Genomic DNA, 14,818 nt, shown 5'->3' with positions numbered 1-14,818 from the left:
GCTAATTAAGTGCAGACCCCTGATAACAGCTCATTGAACCCTGCCATTTCCTTAAAGGACCCTGTCACTCCCCTGCTGTCTCCAAACAGGTCCTCTCTGTGTCTATAAAAATCCATGCCCCCTGCCCGGGGGTGCGACTTCTCTAGCCCTCCTGTTAGGGCATGAGAGCCTCACCCGGGAGCGCCAATAAACTGCTGCTCTAAAACAACTCCGTGTCTTGGTGTCTGGGTGACTCAGCTTTACAATGGCCTCTCAATCAATTCCCAGACTTGAGTCAGTTTACAGACCCACAACCCCTTGAATGAAGGGAAGGCTGGGTTCCCTTGAGGAAGGACCCCACTACATTGCCAAAAATTTATAATGTCAATCTTTCTCCCAGTCTTCTCCAAAGGGATCTGAGGCCTTTTATGACAGTGAATGTTCATTGGGGGAAAGAAAATAATCAGACTTTTCGGGGATTACTGGACACTGGCTCTGAACTGACACTAATTCCAGGAGACCCAAAGCGTCAATGTGGCCCACTAGTCAGAGAGGGGGCATATGGAAGTCATGTTATTGATGGAATCTTAGCTAAGGTGAATCTCACAGTGGATCCAGTGGGTCCCTGAATCCATCCTGTAGTGATTTCCCCATTTCCAAAAAGCATAATTGGGATATACTCAGCAATTGGCAAAATTCCCACATTGGGTCCCTGACATATGGAGTAAGGGCTATTATGGTAGGAAAAGCCAAGTGGAAGCCATTAGAACTGCCTCTACCTATAAAAATAGTAAACCAAAAGCAATACCGCATCCCTGGAGGGGTTGCAGAGATTACTGCCACCATCAAGGACTTGAAGGATGCAGGGGTGGTGATTCCCACCACATTCCCATTTAATTTGCCTATTTGGACTGTGCAAAAAACAGATGATTTGGCTACTGCCACTGCTGAGTGCCCAATCTGCTAGCAGCAGAGACCAACACTCAGAATTCATGATATGGAACCATTCCTCAGGGTGATCAGCCAGCAACCTGGTGGCAGGTTGATTACATTGGACCACTCCCATCATGGAAAGGACAGAGTTTTGTTCTTACTGGAAAAGATACTTATTCTGGATATGGATTTGCCTTCCCTGCATGCAAAGTTTTGGCTTCTGCCAAAACCACCATCCATGGACTTACAGAATGCCTTATCCACCATCATGTTATCCCACACAGCATTGCTTCAGAACAAGGGACTCACTTCACAGCAAATGAAGTGTGGCAATGGGCCTGTGCTCATGGAATTCATTGGTTTTACCATGTTCCCCATCATCCTGAAGCAGTGGCTTGATAGAATGATGGAATGGCCTACTGAAAACACAATTACTGCACCAGCTAGGTCAGAATACATTGAAGGGATGGGGCAATGTTCTCCAGGAGGCTGTATATGCTCTAAACCAGCATCCAATATATGGTGCTGTTTCTACAATAGCCAGGATACACGGGTCCAGGAACCAAGGGGTGGAAATGGGAGTGGTACCACTCACTGCCCTAGTGATCTACTCAAAAAATTTTTGCTCCTGTCCCTGCTACACTATGCTCTGCAGACCTAGAGATCTTAGTCCCAAAGGGAAAAACACTCCCACTTGGAAACACAGTACTGATTGCATTGAACTGGAAGTTAAGAAAGCCACCTGGCCATTTTTGCTTCTTCTTGCCTCTGGATCAACAGACAAAGAAGGGTATTACTGTACTATCTGGTGTGATAGATCCTGATTACCAAGGGGAAATTGGATTGACATTACATAATGGAAGTAAAGAAGAATATGCCTGGAATACAGGAGATTCTTTAGGATGTCTCTTAGTACTACCATGCCCTGTGATTAAAGTCAATGGAAAATGATAGCAATCCAATTCTGATATGACTACTAATGGCCCAGACCCTTCAGGAATGAAGGTTTGGGTCACCCCACCAGGCAAAGAATCATGGCCAGCTGAGGTGCTGGCTGAGGGGAAGGGAAACACAGAATGGGTGGTGGAAGAAGGTAGTTCTGAATATCAGCTACGACCATGTGACCAGCGGCAGAAACGAGGACTGTGATTGTTATATTTCTTCATTGTATATGTGCATCAAATATTTTTGTTTCCTTCTGTTATGAATTGTGAAATGTAAATAAGGTTAATGCGTTTCAGTTGTACGTGTGTTAGCGTATCATATTAGATGCAAATATGACTTTATAATTGTCCTTAGAGATTATATATGGTTAAGAAGATGTGTACAACTGCCAAGTTGACAAGGGGTGGACTGTGATAGTTGGAGCTGTGTGTCAACTTGGCTGGACCACAATTCTGTGTGGTTTAAGCAATTGTGATGTGGGTTGTTCCAATAATGGGATCAGATGTATATGTTTTGAGCAGCCAATACATTGAAAGGGAGTTTCCCTAGGGGTGTGGCCTGCTTCCAGTATATTTATGGACATTTTGGGAAAAGAGACACTCTTCTGTTATCGGGATTCTGTTGTGCTGCCTACAACTGTTCATGAGTGAACAATCCACCATTCAGCCCGAAGATCTTGGATTCATCATTTGTTGGAGTCAATAGCTAATATACTGCCTGCCAACCTTGATCTCCTCAGCCCTGCATCTGCATAAGTTGGGAAAAGCCTCCAGCTTGATGTTTGATCCAAGAACTTGGGACTTGCCAGCTTCTATAAGTGTGTGAGCCATTATCCTAAGATAAATTTCTCTTTCTCTCCCTTTCTATATATAAGATTTACTGGTTTTGCTTCTCTAGAGAACCCAGTGTAACACACTGGTAAATTAAGAAAGTGAAATGAAAGCAAACTATGATCAAACTTAAATGGCCATTTTCATAATTTTCAAAGCAGGACCAGATCCTGGGGTCTGGTCTAGTTCCGCATTGTACAGATAAAGAAACCATTGCTTGGGAGTTCAAGAATTCATCCAAGGACACAGAGCTAGTTAAGTATTTGCTCAAAAAGGGATTTGAGCCCCAGTCTGACCAACTACTAGCATTTAAGTTGTTTTCAGTATTTTATATTATAAATACCAAGGTACTAAATGGATTTTAGTTTACTATTCATGGTGCATTAACAATGCCAAGTAAACAATTGATTTTATGATCCATATTTTCCTGGAGAACTCTCCAAAAAGACTATATAAAAAATGGGCAGGTAAGTCTATTTCACTACATGTCTGTCAGCACTGTTTACTACCACACCTGGCTAAATCAGTATGAAATGTATCTAATAATTGCTTTCACTTGCATATATTCATCACTGGTGAGGCTGAATATTTCCAATAAGTTAATATTTTTGTTTACTGATTTGAATTAGAGGGATGTGAATGAATATATGTAGGTGGGCAGTCTGGCTATGTATTTATATCTTTTAATATCTGAGCAGGAGAGATCAGGTTTTGCTCTTATAGAACCAAAATATTTGAGATAGCTTGCAAAAATGGAGGAAACACATAAGGAAGGCAGAATGCTTCATTTTTTAAATAAAAAATAAAAACCTTTATACTTACACCTTACTTACTGACTATTTCATTATTCAACATTTTGCAATTATGACAACTTTGAAAAAACCGCTCAGGCAGCACCTCTGATAGTCCCAGTCCCACGTGGTCCACAGCTATGTTTAGGGCACCATCTGCAGGCCACCGCAAATGATATACAGGAGGCCCAGGCAATAATCAGGCTACACAAGGGACAGTGGCCAATCAGCTGCAGAATACTTTTTCCTATTCATCTGTGACATTTAGCCTGGCCACAGAGGGCATGTGGTGACAGCAAGATGACATGAAGTCACAGGTGGGCAGAGGGGGTCAGACAAGGGCCTGAAGGTGCTGGGGAAGTCAGTGGGGAGAGGTGGGAAGGGCAAAGAGGGAAGGAGCCAACATGGGCTGCAGGGCCAACAGGACGAGCAGGATCCCCATCCAGGATGGGCAGTACCCGACCACCACCAACCACCACCACTCTCACAGGGTCCATGGTGGTGGAGAAGTGTGGTGGGGAAGAGGGGCCTGCCATGCCACATACATCCCAAGACATGCCAGGAGCATGTGAGAAGCATGTGTTCACCATGAGCGGTGAACAACAGGGGTGGAGGAGAGACTGGCACCAAAGACAGCCTCCATGTCTCGCATAATACCAATTTCACATAATGATCTGGTCTTTGAAATCTAACTGTATTAATAAGTGAGGAGTGGGTGTACAGCTGCTAGAAGAAAGTCTGTAATTATGTGAGTAGTTATGAAAATAAAGGAGTATCAAGGAATCTCTAAATAATTACTTTAACTATATTCTTAATTGTGGCAGTGTAGAAGAATCTGCCCTTATATTCATTAGAATATAAGATAAGCACATATGATCATTTTAGAGTATATTATGAGAGCTTAACTGTGTCACAACCCCAAGTGAATTTTACAAGCAAAGGGAAGCTAGAATAAGTAGGGAGAAAATGAAAATTGGTCTGCCTCTTGAAAAAGGCACATGCAGATAGATGGAGGGGTAAACATAAGATAGTACTTTAGAAAAAATTACTATTAGTCCTGACTGTTAGCTCTGGCTTAATGGAAACTTGGCTTCCCAGAGTTTAGGAAGGAAAACAACAGAAAAGCAACAGAAAATGAGTTTTAGAAATAAGATATGGTTTTATAAACCAATGATTTCTAAAGTTTAGAAATAAGATATGTTTGAAAGTCCCGAACGCCTGGCACTGGAGTTCCAACTGAATGAGTTCCACTCCTCCACCACCGTGGACCCTAAGAGTGGTGGTGGTTGGTGGTGGTTGGGTACTGCCCTCCCTGGATGGGGATCCTACTCGTCCTGTTGGCCCTGTAGCCCATGTTGGCTTCTTCCCTCTCTGCCCTTCCCACCTCTCCCTACTGACTTCCCCAGCACCTTCAGGCCCTCGTCTGTCCCCCTCTGCCCACGTGTGACCTCATGTCATCTTCCTGTCACCCCATGCCCTTCACCTTTTTCCCATGGAGCAGCTGATGCATTTGAACTGCTGACCCTTTAGTTAGCAGCCAAGAGCTTCCACTGCACCACCAGGGCTCCTTGCCATGATAGCAGTGGACTCCAAGTCTAGCAGAGGAAATAAGAGCAGACCAATGCAGAGACAAGGGCAGAAAGTCCATTTTGGATGCCATCACAGAAAGCTGGGTGGAAAAACAAGGACACAGGCCAAGAGGGTTTCCCAGAAACATTTGCAAATGAACACCAGTAGACCAGAATGACTAAACATGGAGATGCAGACATATATAGATCTATCAGTGACTACAGCAGTGAAGGATCATTGGTTTTAAAGGAAAGAAAGTCACCAGTCTCTAAGTGTACATTTCTAAAAGAATACAGTACCCTAGAAAGTCAAATTTATCTCTTCATAATTAGACTTAAACCTTGAATGGGTATAGGTATTTTATGGAAATTGATCTAATATAAATATTTGTATTTATTTATCAAACTAATATAAATACAGTCAAGAATCAAATTGGTAAGCATTATGGAGATGAGGATGATCACTATGCTGTCTGAATTTCACTTAAGTTATTTATATTTAAACCCCAACTTAATGCACAGAAGATTTAAAGTAGCATACAGTGAGAGCAATGCTTCAATTAATCAACTCTTTTTTCATAGATTTAGTCTCCTTATTTTAAAATGCATGTGGTTAATTGCCATTAAGTTGGTTCTGACTCATGGCCAACACCATGCACAACAGAATGATATGTTGTCCAGTTCTGCACCAGCTACATGATTGTTGGTATGCTCAAACCCATTGTTGAGGCCACTGTGTATTCTGAGTGCCTTCCAAATTTGGGGGCTCAACTTTAAGCACTATATCAGATAGCATTCTACTGTGATCTAGAGAATTTTCATTAGCAAATTTCGAAAGCAGATCCCTAGGCCTTTCTTCCTAGTTTGTCTTAGTCTAGATGCTCCACTGAAAACTATCCACCATAGGTGCCCCTGCTGGTATTTGAAATACGGTGGCTTAGCTTCCAGCATAATAGATACATGCAAGCCCCCACAGTACAACACTTTTTTAATGCACAAAAAATATTAAATATGTCCATTAAAGCACTACATATTTGACATATATACGGAAAGTTACAAAAATTACACATGATAATTTGTGGTATTATAGTCTACTTACTTCCTATTCTGATGTATTTCAACCATTCAGTTTTTGAAAGAACAAGAACTTCATCAAAAAGATCCTAAGATATAAGGTATATTCAATTTTGGTGATGTGGAATATGCAATTAAATCAACACTAGTTTCTAACTAGCAAGAACACAGAGAAAGTGGCCATTATGTGTATGAAACTAATACTTTCATGTTTATCTTGCTGGCTAAGACCATGGGAATTAGCAAAATATTTATTTTCTGCACTATGTTCCCATAGACAGTTATAATTACGATGATACTTTAACAGTCATAAAGACAAGCTTAATACTGACACCAGACTTCCTCCTTTTGTTTGTCTTTTAAGAAGAGGTCATTAATAACAGTAATGATTAGCCATCTCAGTCATCACTCAATCAAGACAGGAGGCACAATGGCCCTTACATCAGATCTGACCTATGACTTTAGAAGTCTTTAAGCCTTGTAAGTGAGCCTTGATAAGTCCCTCCACACAATAGAATTTCCTATTATAAACATCTGTTTTCTCACATGAAATATGTTGAACGTGTTAAGAATAGCTTTCTTTTTCCGTATCAGTTTGTAAAAGCAATAATCAATCAAAACGTAAGGCTGAAGGTCCAAGTTCTCTTTCCCCACTGATGTAAATTTCCATCTTAACTTTCCCAGGACACTTTAAAGTTCAGTATTAAGGAAGGTAATAATTAAATACAAAAGGAAAAATCTTAAAGCTTTTACTTTTTAAATAGTACATAAAACGAAAAACCAAACTCACTGCCATTGAGTCAATTCCAACTCATAGTGACTCCTTTGGATTTCTGAGGAGTTAAGTCTTTATGGAAGGAGATTACCCAGTCTTCCTTCCACAGAGTGGCTGGTGGGTTTGAATTGCCAACCTTCTGGTTAGCAGTCAAATGCCCTAGGCACCACGCCTAAAGATATTAAATGTACTTTGATAGAAAAGAATGGCATGGAACCAAAACTAAACCAAACCATACTCACTGCCATGGAGTCAGATCTGACTCATAGTGACCCCTCCTTGGGTTTCTGAGGTGGTATCACTACGGAAATAGATTGCCCAATCTTCTTTCCACGGAATGGCTGGTGGGTTTGAACCACCAGCCTTCTGGCTAGCAGTCAGATGCCTTAGGCACTGTGCTATCAGAGCTCCCATGGACTACTACATGCCAACAATATTCCTTCCAGCTCCAAGATTTTATGTGATCAGATCCAAAAACCAGCACACTGTTTCTCTTCATTAATGATTCCTCTGGAGTAAGATGAAGATTACATTTAGAACAGAAGTCTGAGACAACATTTGGAAATATCAGTACTGCTCCTTCTTTGCTCTCCTGGGATCTCCTAGACTTCATGTTAAAGAGCCTTAGCCATCTGAGAAGCAAGCTGAAAACTAGTAAGTGAGAGTCAGATCTGTAGTGGGGATGAGGAAAGGCAAAGAAGAGTCACCACATTCCAGCTCCGAATGATAGTGACTACCTAGAAGAATTCAGAAGGATTCTGAGGTTATGTGCAGGTTCATTAGGAAAGACTTCATGGTCATTACAATATCTACCAACGCCACATAAAAGGGCAACAGCAGCCCTTGTGCCAAGATCTTGCCTCCCTTTTATATGTTGTGGTTAGGTGCAGTCAAGTCAGTTCCAACTCATAGAGATCCGATGCACAACAGAATGAAATTGAAATGAAACATTGTCCAGACCTATGCCATCGTCACAACTGTTGCTAAGCTTGAGCCCATTGTTGCAGCCACTGTGTCAATCCACCTCATCCAGAGTCTTCCTTTCTTTCTCTGACTTTCTACAAAGCATGATACCCTTCTCTGGGGAATGGGACCTCCTGATAACATGATCAAAGTATGAGAGATGTACTTTATATAGATGTATAAATGTCACTACAGAAGTTTCTTATTCCTCGGAGAACTTCTGGTTATTGAATATATGACCAAGCTGATACCAATTAACCAGAAATAAAGACTACTAGTACAAACACCATGGCATCATTTAATGCCAGTAACTAACCTACTTTCATTTGTTAAAATGTGCTGAGATGGTTAACTCAACTGATAAAATGACTAACAATGCTATCCAATATAACTTTCTGTGATGATGGAAATGTTCTGCACCTGTGCTGTTCAATGTGGTATCCATTCGACACAGGAGTCTACTGTGCATTTAAAATACAGCTAGTAAGACTGAGGAACTGAAATTTTATATAGTCCTATAAAGATGGGGCAATCTACTTCCATAGTGATACTGCCTCAGAAACCCAAGGAGGGGTCGCTATGAGTCAGGTCCGACTCCATGGCATATAACAACAACAACAACATGGCAAGTGGCTTCCATACTGAAGAGCAGAAGATTAGAATATGTTTGCTTGCAATGCTGAAGTAAATTCACACAGGATGGGATCTAACTCTATTTTGTTCACTGATGTATACTAAATGCCTAGAACACTGCCTGAAATATAGTAGGTGTTCAACAAATATTTATTGCATGAATAAATGAATGGATTAAAGATATGTCCTTATCAGGCCAATCCTGAGGTGTGTGTAGTTTTGCAGTTGTTGGCTTCTGTACAGCATCATGGAGGGAGAATACATAGTATCATGAACACTCTCTCAGACTCAAACCAGTAGTACAGCCCTCAGTGATCTTAGTAGAGATTGCATTTTCCACAGAACTTCAAATAGATAGAGGATCAATAAATTCTGCGTTGAGAATTCAAATACTCTGAAATATCCTCAGTCCCTAATCTGAAAGACATGAAAGTGATTAGTTTTAGAATTGCCCTATCAGGTACTCTGATAAAAGCTTATTTTGGGCAAAACTTCTCTATCATCATAGAAAGATCGTAGAGACAACAGATTATCAAATCTACTGATGGAATTGAGTTTAAGAGCTCTTTTTGGAAATGTCCAATAGAACATTTAATATTTTTATTAAAGTGAAATGGCAGTATGCCTACAAAGACACATTTGGCATATATTCAGCATCTCAAAAAAAAAAAAAAAAAAATCACATGTAATAGTCTGCAATACCAGCATTTATTTTTTCCAAAATAGTACTTAAAAGTGACAAATGGAAAAACACTACTAAAGAGACAGATCAGGAAAAAAATAAACAAATAAAATAAATTATATTCTGATAATATATTGTGAACCTTATGTCTCATGAAATTTAAGTTAATAATAATTAGAATAATATTTTCAAATAATAGTTCCTAATACTAAATTTTTGCTTTGTGAAACTGATGTCAGGGATGAAAAAATATTCCAGAATTGCCCATTCCATCCAACCTACCTTTGACACACTCCATCTAAATAACAAAACAATAAACCATTATGCAGAAGTGTTTGTCACGTAAATAAAACATCTCCTGAGCACTTTCTTCTCCCTCTCAATACTTGTGGGGACATCTGACCTTGAGCTGAGAGTCTCTCCTGTAAATGTTGTCCACATGTCAAAAGTTCTCCCTCTCACACATGTACTCTGCCATCCACCCTCAAGTAAACCATCTAAATTACATTCAGATTTTTGTGGTATCATAATAACTTCAATATGGGATGTATTTTCAACATTCTGGTAAGAGACTCCTTTCTTCCCCACCTCACCCTTCTTCCAAGTTATTTCAGGTTTGCATATTTCATTTTCACATCTCAGTGGGATACCCATCACATAACATTTATTTGTGGGGTCTAAATGCAGAATGTGGGGGACTGTGAACCAGCATGTCAAAACCACATACTGTATGGGTATGTCTTAAAGAATGAAAAAAGATTCCTTTTTCCTTAAGACATATAAGCTGTCTCAACAGCATAAGTCCAAAGTGAATACCACAACCTAATTACAGATGAACAGCACAATCACCATTATTAGTATGTGTTTTTAGACTTGTTCTTCTCCAAATTATATTTTTATCAAATATCTTGCCTCATTAATGAGTCCAAAAGACATACCAAGTGTGTATGTATGTATGTGTGTGTGTGTGTGCATATATATATATATATATACACACACATACATACACCTTTTAATTTCCCAAAATTGAAAAAAGAATTGAAAGACTTTTTTTTCTACATGTTTTGGGATAGCACATAACACAGAAGCAAACTAAATCCAGTCACCTGCCTACAGGGATGAACAGATTTATATATTCCCAGCCAAATAAAGCTGTTTTCAAAGATTTCTAGAGTAGCAGATACCATAATCTATCTTGGGAAACAATTCCCACATCTAAGAACCTTTATGTCCAAGAAATTCTTCCTCTTAAACCAACTGTGTTTAAGAGCCAGCTTCATGATGAGTGTAAGACCTGCACAGGACCATGCATTTGGTTTAATGCTCTGTTGTCACTATCTTGAAATTTTTAGCAAGTTTATTTTTGAGCTTGTGTTTTGTAAGTGAAGACCAATGGGACAATGGAGCATGTATGTGACAAGATATACACAACATTCATGTCCTCTGTTCCATTTACATATAGTCCTATGAGTTCAGAATTTCTTTGGCTCCAAGATGAGTAGGAGTTCAGCGAGACTTGCTTTGAGCAAGTTTAAGGAAAGCATATTGCATCTACCACTGGTTAGATGGGGGTATACTGACAGCCCTGGGAGGCTTTCCATTAGGACCAGAACTTGATTTGAACCCAGAAGAAGGCAGCTGATCAAAAGAAAAACACAAGTGACTAAGGAAATCTAGTATATCCTTTCTCATTCCTGTTACTTCTCTGTGTTACTCAACCACTTATGCTGAAAATGATGACATACAAGGAAAGAAAAGGAAGGGCAACCCATAGTTCTTGTCCTTTCAGTGTGCCTTACTGACCAGCAAGCCAAAGGCAAAGAGTATGCACACATGAAGAAGTGAAATAAAAGCAATTACATTTCATGCAGCCATTCCCATAGTTCTGGTGAGGCGCTATACATATATGCATGTAAAAGTTATGAAATACAAATTGTGTTATTTTGGTGATTGCACACTTAACACTGGCATTGCACAATAAAGATTAATGGTAAAATTCACTCTAATTGTTTAAATTTTTATTTTTCTTTACTTAGAAAAATATTAATAGCAAATGAAAAACAAGTCAAGAGAGAGATCAGAAAGAAAAAAGCTTTATGTTTTAGTATCTGTTTTAACAGCACCTTTATTCCCTGCTTTTTGTAAGAGGGTCTCACGTTTTCATTTTATACTCGGCCCAAAAAATAACGCAACTGGCTCTACCCTGCTTCCTCATATTATAGATTACTGAATTATTTGCAAATGGTGTACCAGTAAATTGCTTGCAAATGATGAAATTAAGTAAAATAGTTCTGGCATAGCATGTGCTTGTATATACCATGCATGTCTTAAGATATTTGCAGAAGTGAAATTCAGCCTCATTCTCTTGTCCTGCCACATTATTAGTAAATCACATTGTTCTGTTCATTTTCTTCCATTCCATTCATTTTCTTTAATCTCTTGGTTCTATGTATAAAAATAATCTCAAAATGTTACTTTTGATCATAATTGTATAATAAATAATTGTATAAGCCATTATCAAGAAAGTTATGGTCGAGTTTGGTAGTCTCCTGGTAATTAGAAAATAAACAATCAAAATTGTGTGCCTGTTTATTAATTTGTTAATTATGGCACATAAGCTCAACTGTTGAATGTGAATCTTATTTACAAGATTGTCTTAAGTGAAACCATTAGATTATGTTAGGTCTGCTTATTTCATGGTTTAATTATGTCCTCTTAATGTTAACTAAAGTCAGCAACACATAAAACAAACCAGCATAGTACACTTACAGAAAATAGTGTGTGGGGAAGGGCTTGCATGGTTGGCAAAAATGTATAACATGCATGTTATTTGTGAAAAAATATGGTCCATTCACAGCATCTATACTGCTAAATCAACACTCTAAGCCTTCACCCTTTCCTCCATTTATTCACCCAGCAGATATTGAGTATGCTCAGATCAGGTATTGTGCCAGGCACTCAGAATACAAAAAATGAGTAAGATACAGTCCCTTCCCTCAAGGACAGTCAGGGAGATGCACAAATAACCATGAAAAGGTAATAACACCTACTTTTTATGACTCTAGTGAGGACTATAAATATAATAAGGAGCCTTGATGGCACAATGGTTAAAAGCTCACCTACTAACAGAAAGGTTAGAGGTTTGAACTCACCCAACAACTCCACAGGAGAAAAGACCTGGCTATCTGCTCCCATAAAGATTACAGACGAGGAACCCTATGGGGAAGTTCTACTCCATCACATAAGATCACTATGAGTCAGACTTGACACAAGAACAGGCACATAACAACATGAATAAATACTTGAAATTTACAAACCACTACCAATATTCATTGTTAACCTTCAGTACTTTCATTCAATTATCTCAGTGAATTCTTATTTCAACATATTGAGTAAGTTTTTTTATTATCTCCATTTTACAGCTAAGAGCTCTGGTGGTGTAGTGCCTAAGTCACTTGACTGCTAACAGAAGGCTGGCAGCTCAAACCCACCAGCCCTCCTCGGAAAGAAGAATGGGCAATCTATTTCTGTAGTGATACCTCCTCAGAAACCCAAGGAGGAGTTGTTATGAGTCGGGTCCAACTTGATGGCATTGAGTTTGATTTTTTTGTTGTTGTTCTTAACTTATAGCTACAGAGAGTCCCTGGGTAGTACAAAACAGTTACCATACTCAGCTACTAACTAAAAGGTTGGAGGTTCAAGTCCACCAGACACACCTCAGAAAAAGCTTGGCAATCTATTTCCTAAATTTCAGTCATTAAAAACGCCATGAAGCACAGTTCTACTCTGACACAATGGAGTCACCATGATTTCAAATCGACTCTACAACAACTAGTTTCAGCTAAGGAAGCATAGATTTAGAACAATTAAAAAACTTCATGAGAGTGACTCTGTCGTTAGTTACTAGAATCAGAGACTAGTCAACCAAGTATTTTGATTACTGAATCTGAGTTCCGAAGTGAAAATTATCATTCTCATTGTTTATTACTATTATTACAGTTAATTGTCTATATTTTTTAGCTTTTCAAAGGTCAATTTTTGTTGTAATTTTAGTTTACCAATCTCCTCATAACACATCATTTGCCACTAAAAAACAAAATGTGTATTCTGAATTTTTATTAATTTATTTATTGATATTTTGTTTAGAAAATAAAATATACCTTGATTTTTCAAAAAACTAACTGGCAATCCTTTGATGCAATTCTAGAAGATTAGATTCTGCTGAGAGACTCTGTGATTTTCAAAATTATGTTCATGATTTTGTTCACTAAAATACAGTACAGTGGTTAAAAAACATGTGCTTGGGAAACAGACAACTTGAGTCTAAGTCCTGGCTCTACCGCTCACTAGTTTTATGAGTTTCAGACATAAAAGCTGCAAGAATGAATACAAACATACCACTGATTATCAAGATGGGGCAGTACCAGCAACGTTTGGTTCTATTATACTGAAGAATGCCATGAGTCAGTGCTGACTTGACAGCAACTAGCAAGAACTTAACGCTCAAAACCTAAATCTTCTCTCATGTAATTGAAGATGAAAACAGTACCTTAAGTACATTATAGGGAGATATTTAAGATTAAATGAAATAATCCTGTGAAACATAATAACACCTGATACAATCTAACACTCCAAAAGTGTTAGCTCAAGCACTATTCTTTTTAGCACCGAGTTCTCATATCAAGGTTTAAAAATGGATCTGAAATATTTTTTAGGTCTCTCCCACTACAAAAAATAAATATAAGGGTCTTTAACTCTCAATCAAAAGAGAAAAAAAAAAAAAAATTCACTGCCATAGCCTTGATTGCAACTCATAGCAACCCTTTTCAGGACTGAGAAGAACTACCCCACAGGGTTTCTAAAGCTGTAGATCTTTATGGAAGCAGACTGCCTTAACTTTCTCCGACAGAGTAGCTGGTGGGTTCGAACTGCTGATTTGTTTAGGAGCCAAATACGTTAATCACTGTGCCATTAGAGCTCCGTTCAATTCTCAAGATGTATATTTTTTTCTTTGTACATAAAAGCATGCAAAAAGCCCCCCAAAATAGCACCTAGTGGTCTCATACAGATGTCTAATATTCAAGAGAATTGAAATGTTTATCTAAATAATCCTTCACCAGAAACTCCAAACATTACCCTCATTTTTTACCTTTTCATTATAAACTGCCTATTCCAGGATTGAGGGCAAAAGAGTTTATATATAAAGAACCATGTAAATGTAAAGGGATATCTCTGTTATTTAGCAAGACTATCTCAGTTCTCTCTAATCCTTGAAGTGACATTAAATTTAAGAACTTTGAGCAAATAAAAATGGCCGAACTGTTTTCTCTGGTGGAAAAGGAAAGGATTAGCTAATCTGAAGGTTTACTGCCATCACTCAGACCGTCAAATGGACTGTTGCCTGGCTTCTAAGTGATTGAAGAGCACATAAAAAAATAGACTGGATACCACATAAAAACAGACTATGTACCTATTTTTAAAATAGTTCTAGAAAAAAGGCCTTAATTTGACATTTTTATTACAGTTTAAAGAAAAGGAAAACAGCATTTTTGTAAAAAATAAAGCCTTTGTTTGGTACCTTACAAAACATGATCGCTACATGATATCTTCATAAAACCAAAATCCTTTAAATAATGGTGGCTGTT

The 14,818-nt window shown here is 38.5% G+C and overlaps 1 protein-coding gene across 1 annotated transcript in view; it reads right to left on the bottom strand.

The window, feature by feature from the left end:
- The window catches only part of BBS9 (Bardet-Biedl syndrome 9), a 784,410-nt gene that overhangs the window by 156,697 nt on the left and 612,895 nt on the right, over positions 1-14,818 (bottom strand). The window lies entirely within an intron of this gene.

Source organism: Orycteropus afer, unplaced genomic scaffold, assembly GCF_000298275.1.
Source record: "Orycteropus afer afer isolate SDZICR_OR568_19922 unplaced genomic scaffold, OryAfe1.0 scaffold00422, whole genome shotgun sequence".
Lineage (NCBI taxonomy): Eukaryota > Metazoa > Chordata > Mammalia > Tubulidentata > Orycteropodidae > Orycteropus > Orycteropus afer.
This window is presented reverse-complemented; position numbering and strand designations above follow the sequence as displayed.